At 57.7% G+C, this 15,128-nt stretch overlaps 1 protein-coding gene across 3 annotated transcripts in view; it reads right to left on the minus strand.

Annotated features, from left to right (window-relative positions):
• PIK3R5 (phosphoinositide-3-kinase regulatory subunit 5) overlaps positions 1-6,982 on the minus strand; it is a 38,979-nt gene extending 31,997 nt beyond the window's left edge. The window contains exon 1 of one of the 3 annotated variants that reach the window (XM_086857059.1): positions 6,851-6,982. The gene's annotated coding sequence lies outside the window, so the exon portion shown is untranslated. Of the gene's footprint in view, positions 1-5,425; positions 5,454-6,850 lie in introns of those variants that run through there. The other 2 variants (XM_086857056.1, XM_086857057.1) reach the window with 2 other exon arrangements.
• Between the last annotated feature and the right edge of the window lie 8,146 nt (positions 6,983-15,128).

Here is a 15,128-nt window from a genome sequence, read left to right on the forward strand (position 1 = left end):
TACTGCGACAGCAGGAAAGCTTCTCATCACCCACTCTGCATTCCACTGAGCCAGCGCTTTCCTGTGCCTCTCCAAACCCTCCCCAAGATTTCCTGCACCCCACAAATGTCCTGTGGCTCCTTCCTCCGCTAGCCTGGCTCATAGGGAGGGGTGCTGGGTTGGGACTGTTGGTTTTTTTCTGTTGAAAAAACATCTCCCAGCCTGAAGAGGGGCAGGAACCATCCCAGCAAAGCGGCACAAGGGTCCCTCCCAGAGGGGACCCCAATCCCTGCCCCACTGCCTTCCCCTTGCAGCTCCCTCATGATGCAGAAGGGGAGAGTTGATCCTAATTCCTTCTGGCTGTTTGGAAAAACAAGTTTACACGTGAGATTTCAATTGGCTCTGTCTCTGCTTAACTCCTCCAGCTGTGAAACAAAGTAAGTGAGAGACAAAGCCCTACAAACAAGCAGCGTGACCATTTCTGAGGGCTTTTTGTGAGCTCTAATGCCAAACCCACTAAACAGATTAACTTCCAGCATAAACAAGCAAGTAAATCTTTCCCCCAAGGCCCTGTGTATCCAAAGGAAGCTTTAGAAGTTGCTTCCTGCCATTGTGGAGGCCCTGCTGGGAACCCAGAAGCCTTTTCAGTCCCTGGCTTGGTTGCCCAAACCCTTCAGCCTGCTCCCAGCACCTCTGGCTGCAGCGCCACAAATGACAGAGGATGGCAGGGACGTTTTCAGCAGTCCTCATCACCCTCAGGACAAGGCTGGGATTCCCAAACCTGACAGGAGGGTGCAAGCCCCACTTGGAGTGGCACAGCCACAGCATCCCCATCACAGTGTGGCGAAGAAGGGAAGTCTCCAAGGGACAGCCCAAGGAGAGGGCATGGCCAGGCCCCACAGGCTTCATCCCCAGAGCACCCTCAAACAGCCACGGCAGTATCCACACTTCTTTGTGAGGGAGAACAATGAGCCCAGAGCCTGAAACCTTTCCAAAGGCCGTGCTCCCCTCTGGGAAGCAGCAGGCTCAGTGCTGGAGGCCATTCCCGTGTCCCAGGCGTGCCGGGCCTGTGGAGGTGAAGCAGGACAGGCAGCACAAAGGGAAGGTGCTGGCACTGGGGAGGCTGGGGCAGTCCCACCGCAGTAAGGAGGTCCAAGCCCCTGGGCTGCCCTTGCCTGAGGGCAGGGCCCTGAGCTGGACCATCCCTTGAGCTGGCCTTGTACAGCCAGAGCTACATCCCTGGCAGCCCAAAGATCCACGGAGAGCACAAGGCAAGAGGTGCCCCCTTCTCCACATGAAGAACCTGTCCATGACTCTCCATCCCCTCTCCCCAGCTCAGGGACTGGATCTGAAGGTGACGCCACAGCCAAAAGTGACACCGAGAGCAATCCAGCTCTGAAGAGCCTCCAGCCAGGCTGGCACAGCCCTCACCTCAGAGCAAGCTCCCAAGTCCCTCCAAGCACCCACCACAGGAGCAGGGAGCTCAGCACATGAACTTCCAGCTTCCAGGTCCTCCCAGGATGGGCTGGAGCATCCTGGCACAGGTGTTTTTCTCCCAAAAAGAGAAAAGTCTTCCCCAGTCCTTCATCCCAGCCCTGCTCTGGGAGCTGAGCTGACAGTCACTGTAAACACCCCATTTCCAAAGGCTGGTCCCTTCATCCCAAAGCATCACCCTCATGGTGGGGCTCTGGTTGGAGCCCACCTGGGCCAGGTGGGAGGGTGTTTAACCCTCAGTATCCTCCATCACGTCTAAACTCAGCACCAGGGTGTGGCAGCTCAGGACCATGGAGTTTCCAGGCTCTGGGTCATAAAAGTGAGTTTGCAACCATTCCTCCACACCCTGCAGTTCCCTGAGGGAACAGCATCAGAGCAGATCAGCCTGAGGACAATCCCCAATTAATGATCACCCCTTGGGAAACATTAACCTTGACGGCTTTGATTGCAACCCAGCTAATTGATGCCTCGGGCAGGATCGCCACAGCTGGACGAGGAGCAGCAGAGGTCTCTCCCAGGCTGGAATTCCCTCATTCCCACTGCAAAGCCTCCACACCTGAGAGATGCTGTGACTCCCCCAGGCAGCTGCACACTCGTGTGTACCCATTTATGAGCTTTATCAACACAAAGACACCGAGAATGAAGAAACATTAGCGGAGTTTCACATGCACAGACTGCCAGGAACAATGAGAAAAGGGAAATGCCACCTGAAAGGATGGGAGCTTATTTGCCGAGAAGCCTCTGTGCTGAAGGGTTTAAATAGACACAGAGCGAGGGGGGAAGCAGCTGAAAGGGGAAGCGTTTCATCCTAATTTGAGACAACAAAGAATGGGCCTTTGTGGAAGGGATGAAAAACACTTCTGCAGGCTCAGGGCAGCCTTTCCCAAAGCGTGCACACAGCAGCCGTGCCCCATCCACACAGCCCTGCACTGGAACCGGTGAACACGGGAGTGAAAACACCCCGGCGTTCAGAACACACAAACCCTCCATCACAGGATCCAGTCGTGGCAAATTCCTCCCCCGGCAGCTGCTTAGGGCAGTCACAAGATGAGGGTGAAGCTGAGCCCTTCCTGCTCAGATCCAGCAGCCGCGAGCGGCGTGACACGGGCTCTGTGCCCTGCAGCCCCAGCACATGGGCTGCTCATGCCAGCTCTGCTCACTTCTGCTTCAGCCCACCCCAAAACAGGCACCCGCAGCGTTTGGGGAGTGCCCAAGCTGCTCTCAGCCCAGCCACTGTGGGGATTTCGAGCAATGAAAAACAGCATTTGAGGGGAAGCCAAGGCCCAGCCCCAACTCTCTTACAAATAGAAACAGAGCCCCTGCAGCACCCAGTCATTGATAATTATCACTGGTAATTGCCATTGATAATTGTCACTTGTAATTAATTGTCACTGATAATTGTCACTGGTAATTAATTGTCCCAGCGCCACGGCACCGCCCCATGCAGCCAGGGAGCGCTTTGCTATTCCCGGTTTAACTCAGCCAGCGGCTCACGCTCACATCTGCGGGCCAGAACCTTCTCCCAGGCGGGCACAGGTGCGGCGGCAGCCCCGGAGCCGTGCCCGGGCACCGCGGCCTTCCAGCCCCGTTCCGGGAAGCGCAGCCCAGCTGCGAGCGCTGAGCCACAGCTGTCCCGGCAGCTCCGGCCTCCAGGCTCGGCTTTACCAAGCCAGGGACTGAATCTGGGTGAGCTCTCAGCCGCTGTAGGTTCGACCAGCTGAGGAGAGACCAGCCCAGCCTCGGGCTCTAAACGCCGGCACCACGCTCCCGGAGCATCGCTCTGCTCCAGCCGCACATCTGCCATCCCGGCCAGGAATTCCTGCTGCGCCAGGGAGCCCGGCAGCCGCAAGCTGAAGTTGCTTTATTTTCTTGGGTTTTTTGGTGGTTTTTTTTTCCAGTCGCAGAGCTTGAAATCAGAGATGAACAAGTCTGAAGGAGCTCCTGCCTGGCCTCTCATGTATTCCAGATGCACATGCTCCAATCGCCGCTTGCCAAACAGGATACGAGGCGCAAGGAAATAAAGCATTTTATCTCCAAGCTTTTCCAAGAGGGTATTAGAAACAATGGGGAGGAAATACAAAATTAACACTAGAGAAGAGCAATTGGAAGTGCCCTTGCTAGGCTGTTCTTCATTACAAGGCTGCCTATTCAGCGGCTTTCATTAGGAAAATCACATCGCAGAGCCATTCCCAACAGTGTCCCTATTTCCTAATTAGGCTTCGCCAAAGAGCTGCATCTCTCAGTTCCCGCCCGGCACACAATCACAACAATTACCATTTCATTGCACCCGGCCGCCGAAAACACCGCAATTAAAGCATCTGAGGAATCACACGGGCGCGTCAGCAGGGAGACAAGTTCTCACGTCGTGCTAATTGGCGGCCAAAGACGGATCAGAAGGACGGGAACGGCGGGGTTTGGTCACCGTGCTGGGAAAGGCGCTCGGAAGCTGCGGCCGCTCCCCGGGCTCCCACCCAGGAGGCCGCGGACGGGGCTCGGTGCCAGCGGGGAGAGCTGGGGACAGGTCCTGTCCGCCCCTCCGGATCCTCGGGAATATCCTTGGATCACACCCCCGTCACCAAACAGCCCTGGGTGGGTCACCTGGAGCCCTCGGCTTTGGATGGGTGAGACCCTGTCCTCACACCGGACCTGAGAGACGGGACAAGGATGGGGAGTCCTGAGCCTCTGAGGGAAGCGAAAGCAAAGGAGAGAGGAGGGAAGGAGCTGCAGAGTCTGGATTGCATCCACAGCTCCCGTTTTCCTCCAAGCAGTGACATTTCCAGCCCGAACCAGCAAAGCACAGAGCTGCAATGATGGCAGCCCTGCAAAGCCCAGAGATTTGGGGGGTAGAGCTTCCATAAACACCTCATCTTCCTTCCCCATCCTCTCACCTGTAAGTTCAAACCGCTGCTGGGAGCAGAGTTCAGACACAAAAGAAGCCTCTCACTGCTAAAAACCACCTGGAGCACTCACCTGATCACTTTCCCCTGCCACCCTCAGGCACAATTTTCCACTTGCAGAAGAGTAATGCAAAATTGGGCAGCGCTGCCATGCTCAGCAGGTACCCAAAAACGAGAAGTTGAAACTACTCCAGGGTGAGCTGCAGTATGGCAAGGTCCCTATGCCACGCTGGGTTGTCCCTGGTCCCTAGCAGAAGCAGAGCACTGATTTTAGCATCCCTCAGCCCTGGGACTGCTGCAGCACGGGCAGCCCAACCAGAGCAGCTCATCCTGCTGGAGCAGTCACTGCTCCTCTCTGCCAGCACTTCCCACTGCTCTCAGTTCTTCTTTCTCAGTGCAAAACCCACATCTTCATTTTCACCTTCAGCAAAAAGGCACACGGGGTCAGTTTTGGTTTCTGTCCCAGCTGGATGTCCTGATCTCTACGGGGAGAAGGGAAAAGCCAATGGCACCACCCTACAGCCCAGAGACGCGAGATTGCCCCTCAACCAACCAATATCAGCACTCCACCTTCTCCTTCTGAAGAAGCACCTCCAACACGTCTCACGCCCTTTCCTCTGCCCTGAGCAGGCTGCAGAACCATCGTGAGCAGGGCAGGGGTGGTCACACAGAGCCAGGGAAGGCAAAGCACTGAGCTCTCCCCGCTTCAGTTCAGCGGGACCACATGGCGAGGCTGCAGCTGGCCTTGGCCCACGCTCACATCCCAGCTCCTGCTGGCTCTGCCCAGCTGCTTCCTTCAGAAAGCTGAAGCACCCCCAGCATCACCTGAGCCCTCGAGCCTCACGCAGTTACCGTGGCTGAGGGACAGAACCACTGCAACCACCACAGCCGGGCTCTGGCTCCTTATCTTCTCACCTTTCTATATTTAAGCTCTAATCTGAGCAACCCAGAGCTCCAAACCACTTTGCAACCAGGTTTTGGAAATGCTTCGCAACTCCATCCGAGTTTGTGCTTTGAACAAGAGAAAAAAGAACCCAAACACCAAATCAACAGACCTTTCTGACAGCCAGGAAAATGAAAGCCTTGACATCCTGCATAATCCCTGGAGTTTGCTGAGGACTGAGATTTAGAAAATTGACCTAAATGGGAAAACAAAATAAATTGCAGCTGTTCATCATCAGGGCAAGCAGCAGGAGCAGGAGCAGCCTGCAGCTGCCTGAGCAGTTTCACTGCACTGGGAGCAGCACAGCCCCGAAACCAGCCCTTGTCGAAGCTAGCGGGTGCTGGGTGACAGCAGCCACATTGTCACAAACATGAAAACAAAGGGCTGAAAGCTCTTTTCTCCCGCTTTCGTTAGTGATTTGAATCAGCAGGGCCTTTTCCTCCCTCAGGGCTCACACCTCCAAAGCAGCTCAGCATCCCCTGGGCGAGGCCGGCGCAGGAGGGAGCAGGACCCGAGGCCGTGCTGGGCTCACTGGGTGACACCGGTGACACCGGGAGGCCACAGAAGCACCTGATGGAAGATGCTCCTCGGCTGGCACAACAACCAGCACGGAACTGCCGCGTGTCCAGCCCCCGGTGCCGGAGGGGTGACGCTGCTGAGCTTGTCACATCCCAAACCACATCCTGTTGCCAAAGCAGAGCCTTCCCTGGGGCTGCACCTCAGCCCCTCGGACACCCAGCCGAGGGAGCAGCAGGCGGCTGGTGACCTTTAGGTCCCTTCAGGGAAGGGCTCCTGTCGCAGTGACCGGGGTAAGTCACCGCCCAACCTCCGGGCGGGGCCGGAGCGCCCCCGGCATTTCCCGGGGACCCCCCCACGGCACGGTGGTCCCTTGGGGCGGGCAGGGCCCCACACCTGGCCCTGAGCAGCAGCTCCGTGGGGCCACGCGGAGGAAAACAAACACGGAGTCCCGGAATGAGTCACAGCAGCCGAGCCGTCCTCACCCGCGGGGTGACACCGGCTCCTCCTCGCCAGGCACGCCCGGCCACGGGCTGCAAGGGCACCCCGAGGGAGACGCGGTGCGGGGAGCCCCTTCCAAGGGGAGAAACCCCCACCCCGGGTAGTGACACCCCGCTTAAGAGGAAGCCCGCAGTTACACGGGACCACCACACGACACCGCTCTCTGTCCCCGTCCTGTAACCGCATTTACAGCCAGCCCCCCGCAAACCACACAGCCCCTCCGGGCACGGCGGTGCCCAGCGCACCAACGCGCCATCCCACGCCTTTCACGGACACCCTGGGAGGGAGCTCTTCCTGCTCAGGCACAGGATGTACGGAGCCCCCGCCCGGGTCACCCCGGGCTCGGTGTGTGCACGACCTCCCCGTCCCGGTCACAGGGACACCCCGGGCTCGGTGTTTCCCCCCGTTCCGGTCACAGGGACACCCCGGGCTCGGTGTTCCCCCCCGTCCCGGTCACAGGGACACCCCGTGCTCGGTGTTTCCCCCCGTCCCGGTCGCACGCCCCCCCTGGCTGTCCCACCTGCGGGGCGGCTGCTGCCGGGGCTCCGTGCCCATCCTCGGCCGGCCCCGCCGGGCTCTTGCCGGGCTCCGCTCCGCGCCGGGCGGCACCAGAGCAGGCGGTGCTGGCGGAGGGTCCGCCCCGCACATGTGCGCGGGCCGCCCCGCCCCGGCCGTGCCCCGGCACCTGCCCCCCCGCCCCCCGCTTCCTCCGCCCACCCAGCCCTCTGTCCTTCCCTCCCCTCACGCAGCCGTCCCTCTGTTCCTGCCTCCCTGCCAGCACCGTTCAGCAGTCAAGCATCCCCTCCACCCATGGATCCATCTATCGTGGCACCACCACCACTTCCCTTCCACCATTCACTCTTCCATCCATCATCCATCCATCCATCCATCCATCATCCATCCATCCATCATCCATCCATCCATCATCCATCCATCCATCCATCCATCCATCCATCCATCCATCCATCATCCATCCATCCATCCATCATCCATCCATCATCCATCCATCCATCCATCCATCCATCCATCCATCCATCATCCATCATCCATCCATCCATCCATCCATCCATCATCCATCCATCCATCATCCATCCATCATCCATCATCCATCCATCCATCCATCCATCATCCATCCATCATCCATCCATCCATCATCCATCATCCATCCATCCATCCATCCATCATCCATCCATCCATCATCCATCCATCATCCATCATCCATCATCCATCCATCCATCCATCATCCATCCATCATCCATCCATCCATCCATCATCCATCCATCATCCATCCATCCATCCATCCATCATCCATCCCCCATCCATCATCCATCATCCATCCATCATCCATCCATCATCCATCATCCATCCATCCATCATCCATCCATCCATCATCCATCCATCCATCCATCCATCCAGACATCCATCATCCATCCATCCATCCATCCATCCATCCATCATCCATCCATCCATCATCCATCCATCCATCATCCATCCATCATCCATCCATCATCCATCCATCATCCATCATCCATCCATCATCCATCCATCCATCCATCATCCATCCATCATCCATCCATCATCCATCCATCCATCCATTTCTCCCTCTCTCTCTCCATTTCTCCATCCTGTGCACGAGGTTTTCCTTCCCTCACTGAGCTGCCCTGTACCCTCAGCCCCTCGGTGACAGTGCCAAGCCCAGGCTGGTGACACCAGGCTGGGGATGTGCTGCCGGAGTCTGCTCTGGTGGCACCTGGGAATGGTCTTTTCCTGCTGCCCTCACAGCTGCTCCTGAGCAAAGGCCCATCCCACCCTGTTTTCTGCCCCCACACCTGTCCCTGCCCCACAGTGCACGGGGCTTGCGGCCAGATCCTGCCTGGCCCTTGCTGAGGACAGGGATCTGGGCGGGTTCCTCTGCAGATTTTGGTTTGTCCAAGAGGGTGACTGCTGCCCCTGCTGCTCCGAGACTCGAAACCTGCTTGGGGGCCAAAATAGCTGCGGGTTATGCAGTGAAATTCCAGTGAATTTTAAAAAAGCAAACCCAGTCAGAGCCAAAATCCCCTTTCACGGTGACCCACGGAGACAAACGCCCGCTGTGCACAGCACGTGGGACGAGAGCCCCGGGTGCCTGCGTCACCTGCACCAGGTGACACCCCCGTGGAGGGCATGGGATCGGCCTTTGCCAGCTGAGTGGCCACCAAAGAAATCAGAAGATCACCTTTTTCAGAAGAAATCCTGAGGCAGCAAAAATAGCAGGACAGGGAAGGTGTGGTGTTGATGTCATGATGCCACCTGCTCCAAGGCCCAGGGAATGGCCAAGTGCTCGGGCAGAGCTTTGTGTCCCAGCTCCTCTTGGCCTGAGCTCTTCACTGGATGCCAGTCTGGGATGCCAATCTGACCTTTCCCACCCCTTCTCCCCCATTCCCACCTCCTCATTTCAGACACAGCTTTTCAGGCAGATCCCTGAACTGGAGGAACTGGGGGGTGTCTGAAGGGCCAAAGCTGCAGAAGCCAAACTCCTCTGGTTGCTGGGTCTGCAGTGTGTCCCCTCCTGTCCCCTTCCCTCCCCACCTGAGGCACTGGGAGCTTCTCGTTTTGCTCCTGGGGGCCCGGAGCAGCTGAGGAAGTTACCAAACATGGGCTGGGGGGACTCGCGGCGGCGGAAGGAAGTGGAGGAGGGCAGGGAGGGGCCGTGCCAGGGCTGCAGCGGTGACAAACAGCACGTGGGGCCACCAGGCTGACACAGCCAGATCGGGGAAAGGGCTCTGGAGCAGGGGCACCTCCAAGGGATGTTGACATCAGCATGTTCCTGGGAGCTCCCTGGAGCAGGGAGCTGTGTTTCTCCTTATTGCTAGCTGGTCTGAGTTCAGGGGATCCTGGGGATGCTGGTGCCACACCAGGGTGACAGCAGGCAGTGGGACCAGGTGGCTTTTGGGGTCACACAGAGAGCAGGACTCACATCCCCAGTGGCTCCCACCCACGAGGAGAGGTAGCAGTGAGTGTGGCTGTGGTGACACCAACGATGATGTTGGAGCTCCAGCCAGAGCATGGCCATGGAGCACTGGCAGCTCCAGCACATCCCAGCTCAGCTCCTGCCCCTGGAGCTGCCCACCAGCCCCAGCAGGAGGAGGAAGCTGAGGCTGTGCTCTAATGAGCTCATTTAGACCTTTGGGCTCTCTGTGAACACCCCAGAGTCAAAGAATGGGTTGGAAAGGACCTTAAAGGTCATCTTGTCCCAAACCCAGCAGGTGAAGGGACACCTTTTAACTGGACAGGTTGCTCCGAGTCCTGTCCAACCTGGCTGTGGACACGGAAGTTCACCTTACACTGAAGTTCAGTTCATCACAGTCCTGTTCCCATTCTCTCTGCTCCGCACCCAGACACGCTCCCTGAAACAGCAACTCCAGGTGAGCCCACTGCTCCCCTGTCCCTGAGCTCCCCCAGGAATGGAGCATCCCAGCCCAGCAGAGCAGCTCTGCAGCCTCTCCCCACCGCCTGTCCCTTGGAGGGAAGGGGAAGCAGCGTCACTGAAAAGGGAACCTTCTTGTGTCTGGTTTTCCCCACAACTTGTGTTTTTCATTTCTCAGTGCACACTCAGAGGATCCTGAGAGACTCTTCCGCAGCCCTTGAGAAATGAAACTGGGGCAGAGACCTTGCTGCGGGCAGATCTGACACCAGACGCTCCCCTTCCACCTTCCATGGAGGAGGCGACAATGCAACTTTACATGACCCAATCTGTTGAGGTGACAAAGATTTTCTGGCCAGTTCTGGGCTGGGAGGGCTCCAGAGCTGTCCCACTTTCGGCAGAGGAGTCTGATCTGCGCTGATCTGGGGCTGCCGCCATCCCCAGCTCTTCGCGCACCCCCGGCTCCGGGCGGGATTCAGCCGAAGCTGGAGCCCCTCTCCTCAGTGCTCAGAGCTCCTTGCCCTGACAGCAAGGGACTCCTGCCCGGATCCCTCTCCGGGACCTGGAGGAGCGCACACAGCCCCGGGAAGGGGCAGAGCGCTGGGAAGAGCCGGGCTGGGAGCGGCTTTCCCGTGGGCTGAGGTTTCCACCCTGTGTCCTGCTGGAGAACTGCAGCGATGGAGCGCCTTCGGCATCCCCCGGGGGGGCAGCTCAGCCGGTCCTGTGGGCAGTGAGTCCCTGGAAAACACTTCCCAGAGAGTGCTCTGCCTCTGGCAGCCTCCCTGGTCAGCCCGCAGGAGGCACGACGTGAGGGTGCTGAAATTCCGTGGGTCCCGTGGGACCTGCAGCTGCGGTGACCCTCAGTCTCGGCCACCTCGGAGCCTCCAGAGCCAGCAGTGCCTTCACTTCCCAAAGCACCACAGCTCCTGGTCAGCAGCCAGCCCTGGACTCGGGAGCTCGCTGCGGCCACTGCCAGGTGAGCTGTGCCCATAAGCAGGGCTCGCTTCAGGTCCTGATGACACTGGATGAATCTGGACAATCCCTGGGGCTGGCTGCACACCAGACCTGTGCTGTGCCACCCCTAGGCCTGGGGACAGCTGGACACATCCCCGGGCAGCCACACATCCAGAGCTGGAGGTGACAACATTGCAGGGCTGCGAGCCCAGAGTAGCCACGGTTTGTTCTTCCCCACAGCCACGGGGGAACTGAGGCAGCACTGCCCAGCCATGGCCCAGCCTGTCACTGTCATTGCCCCTCCACTTGTGGATGCACCTTTTGTGATGGCCAAGATGTAAATTAGGTGTAAATCTGAAAATCTGGCTAGAAACCACAGGTAGGTTCCTGCACCCCTCGGGAGATGGGCTCTGCCTTACCAAATGCAGGGGCTGAGATATTTCCATAAGGGACATCCCTGAGGAGCAAGGGACAGCCAAGATCCTCAGCTGGGACCCTTGGGGCTGTTTGGCCTCTCCGGAGGTTTTGCTCCCAAATGAGGCTGCAGCGGGAGAGGGAGAGCTCCAGAAAAACAAGGACGGGGATCCATCCCCTTCCAGCCCCCTGGAGGGGTCCCTCCCCCCAGACACGACCCATCCTCAATCCCGTCCTGGGCTGGCACAGCGGGCTCGGCGCTGGGACCCCAGCAGATGGCAGCAGGGCCTCAGGGTGAGCGCCTGTGGATCGTTTCTTGCTGCCAATTTCCTTTTTTCCCTGCTTACTTTAAACAAAAGTAATCACCCCGTGCAAATCCACTGCAGATGCACCTTTGGATAAGCTGGACTGGGAGAGGGACACTGGCCCTGCACCGTACCCAGGTGACAAACTCGTTGTCCTCTGCAGGCACCTGGATGATATGTTTGCATCAGCCATGAGGAGAAAATGGGGTTTGTGGACAGGGTAAACGGGAAAAACGGGACAAAGATCTCACCTAACCCAAGAGAAAGAGGCTGGAAGCAGGACAGAGCCGGGCTGGAGCAGCCCATCCTCAATCCTCCTTTGGGGGTAGCAGGACAAGGGGATGTGCCAAGGTGGGCACATGTAGTTCTGAGCAAGGGCAAATCCAGGACTCTTCCGGGCAGGAGGCACCACCAGACCCTCTGCTGTCCATAATCCCTTAAACCTCAATCCATTTTGCACCATTGACAATGGCCAGTTCCATCCTGATGCTTTAATTTGCACTTAGAGAGAAGTCACTCCATGCTCAGCAAAGCCTCCGAGGTGCCATCAGTGGGTCTAGGCTTAAATAAACTGGTGTGTTTAAAGCAGGTTATAAACCCAACCCTCTGGTTTATCAGGGCACCTGTGGCAGGGTGGATGTGCTACAGGTGTCTCCAGGTCTCAGGCAGTGCAGTTTTCTCTACATTTGGGTGCCACGAGTGCAGCTCACAGCCCTCACTGACCCTCACAGCAGCGACATTTTAGTGCTTCTGTCACCCCACAGCTTACGGTGCCACCAAATGACCCCGGTACCTGTGCGGGGAGACAGTGCTGTGGGCAGCATTTGCTGGATGGGAGGTGCTTGCAGCTGGAATTCCGAGGGGCAGCGCCTGCGAGCATCCCGCGGGGTGCCCGGGCCAGGCAGGATCCGGAGCCGAGGATCCAGCGGAATCCAAGCAGGCGCTGTGCTGGGAGAATGGGTTTGCTTTTGTCTAGCGAAAGATGAACAGTGAAAACCAGCAGGAGGTCACTGGAGCCATGGAGGGAAGGGACAGAAAAAAGATCTTCACCTTCTCCTGCCCCTGGTTCCTGAGGCATCGGGAGCGGGGATGAGACCTTCAGCTGCCTCTCCTGCCACGGACAGCGAAGGGCTTCCCCGAGGGTACGAGCATCATTCTCTGCTCAATGTCTGGGGAAACTGAGGCTGACCCGGCGTGCTCCATTCGCCTTCTCCCACCAGCGCCCAAATCCGCCCCCCTTCGTGCTTCCCGTGCGCTCTCCGGCATTCCCGGGGCTCGGGCACGCCGCGGGACCGGCTCCATCGATCCACGATGAGCAGCAGCCGACAGCGAGGAATTCGGCTGGGCAAACAAAATCCCCTCTTCCGAGGGGACCGCGGAGCAGCGGGGCAGGGGGCCCGGCTGGGGATGCCGCGGAGCCCCCGGCACTCCCTGCTGAGCTGGGAGGGCCGTGCAGGGCTCCGCTCGCTCAGATCCCCCCGTGGCCCGGCCCGGCACGGGCACCACACCCATGAATGGCACTGGTGGCGGCTGGAAGGACGGACGCAGGCCGGGGTAAAGCCGCGGAGCTCCGGCAGGGCTGGCTCGGCAGGAAGCCAGCGCCGGGATGGGCGGGATGAGCGCTCTGTGTCCCGGGAGGAGGCACGGGAAGGTTCCTCCGCTGGAGCTGCGGCCCCGTTCCCAAAGGCCCGGCCGGAGCCGCTCCCGCCGCCTCTCTCCAAGCCCTCCACTGCGAGGTTAGAGCCACTCGAAGGCCACTTCTTCCAGCTTAATACATCCTTAATTATAATTAGGTTAGGATGGCTGCCAAAAGGAGCCCGAACTCTGCGCAGCGCCCTGGGGAGGGTCCTGGAAAACTCGTCCTGACAGATGGCAGAGCTTTGCTCCGGGCTGGCCCAGGGCTCACTCCCAGCACCTCTCAGCAGCATCCCGTGATTTTGGGCTGCCAGCAAGACCCCAGCACCCACCGTGCTGTCTGGTCTGTGCTTTGATAATCTAAAAAAAAAGATCTGCAGAGTGGCACCAAAAACTCAGTGAAGTTTCTCTGAATTAAACATTTAATTAATGAATTTAAACAAAGGGCGTATCCCCATCCCCTTTTCTCCACACTGATCCCCAGGAATATTTATACAGAAATCGGCCTCCTCCAAACCCAGACCTGTTTCCTTCACCCCACATCTCCCACACCTCAGCCTGGCAGCGGATTCCTGCAGATCCCTGAAACTGAGGTTATAGAAATATGCAGGGACATTCCCTCCATCAGTGCAGGGGGTCCTGCCAGGCCTCCATCAGTTCTGTGCAGGGAGATCTCCCCAGCTGTGTTGGGGCATTCCCAGTGACCCGAGCTCCCAACTCAGGTATTTCTTTCCCCTGGAGCTCAGGACATTGTTGTGAGGTCACCAAGTCCCTTTTGTCCATCCCTGCAATGTATTGCTCAGAGAAGTAATTTTGACTTGGAAACAGCTTCCAAATGTAGGGTAGCTTTGTTTGGGGTGCAGGAGGAGCTGGGCTCTGGAGGGTCTGTGCGTGTTCCTGGACCTGCTTTTCCCCGGCAGCGTGTCCCAGCCTAAGCTGCCTTGTTTGTGTCGTTCTCGACCTGCAGCCACCCAACCGAAGCCGTTGTTTCTGTCAGGTAGCACGCAAATAAATCAAAGGCTTTGACAACTTTGCCATCCAGGGGCGCCCCCGTTTTCCTGGGAATATCTGGGAGCCGCAGTGCTGCAGCAGCCGCATCCACCTGCGAGTTCCGTGCAGTGCCTGAGCCGCTCTGGACAAGTCTGGCTCCTGTTCAGGCCAGCCGGGAGCTCTCCTGTGTCCCGCAGCTCTGCTGAAAATAAATCAAATATTACTCACCGACCTTCCCAGCCTGCCTGCCCTAAAGAAAACATTTTGCAAGAGAAAATATAGTATTCCGGAGGCTTATCTCACTTGGTGGCAATTGTGGGTGTGTAATTGAAAACCGAGTAGATCATTAGAGGTTCACAGAGATGCTGAATAGCCCAGTGTTCAGTGGTCTCTGCCAGCCACGGCCAATTTACATTAAAGGCTTGATTCTTCAGCCCACTTCTCAGCCCCTGGGAAATCTCCTCGGTGCTTATTCCTCGTTTGCAAGGACTTTCTACTGCGAGGAAAAGTCTTGCCTGGCTCTGCTGTCGCTGCTGTCCAGGCTGAGCCAGGATGTCCCTCACTGACTGTGGGCATTTGCAGGGGATTCAGCATCAGCCCCATGTCCAACTCCCCCATCCCAAACTGATAGTCAGGCTTGACCCTCCCTTCCTTAAACGGTTACTTTTTAATGTAAAATTCGTTCTTTTATTTATTTTTTTTTTTCCTCCTCCTCCATGAATGAAAGGAGCCAGAGGTGTGGTCTCCCGGGAACTGAAGAGAAAACTGGATTAGGGGCCAAGGAACTACAAAGCGATAGGGGAAATTACACTTGTTTGGGAGCAAAGCGTAAATATTAGAGCGACAATAATAACAATAACTGCCTGCCGGGAGCCACGGAGCTTTAGGGTGGAGGATTAAATGTCATGTGCAAATGTTGTCATCCGTGCTGGCAGAGAGACATGGGTCCGGGAAGAGCCAGCGGTGCCTTCTTCCCTAATTCCCTTGGTACCGCTCTCTCTCCCCTTTCTCCGCGGTGTTTCTATGACCCTTCAAGCCAAGCAACGCGAACCAAGTTACGGATCAGCATCCCTGCACGATCCCTCGCCCTCTCCCTT

The sequence above is a fragment of the Cyanistes caeruleus genome, chromosome 19 (assembly GCF_971803275.1).
Source record: "Cyanistes caeruleus chromosome 19, bCyaCae1.hap1.1, whole genome shotgun sequence".
Classification (NCBI taxonomy): domain Eukaryota; kingdom Metazoa; phylum Chordata; class Aves; order Passeriformes; family Paridae; genus Cyanistes; species Cyanistes caeruleus.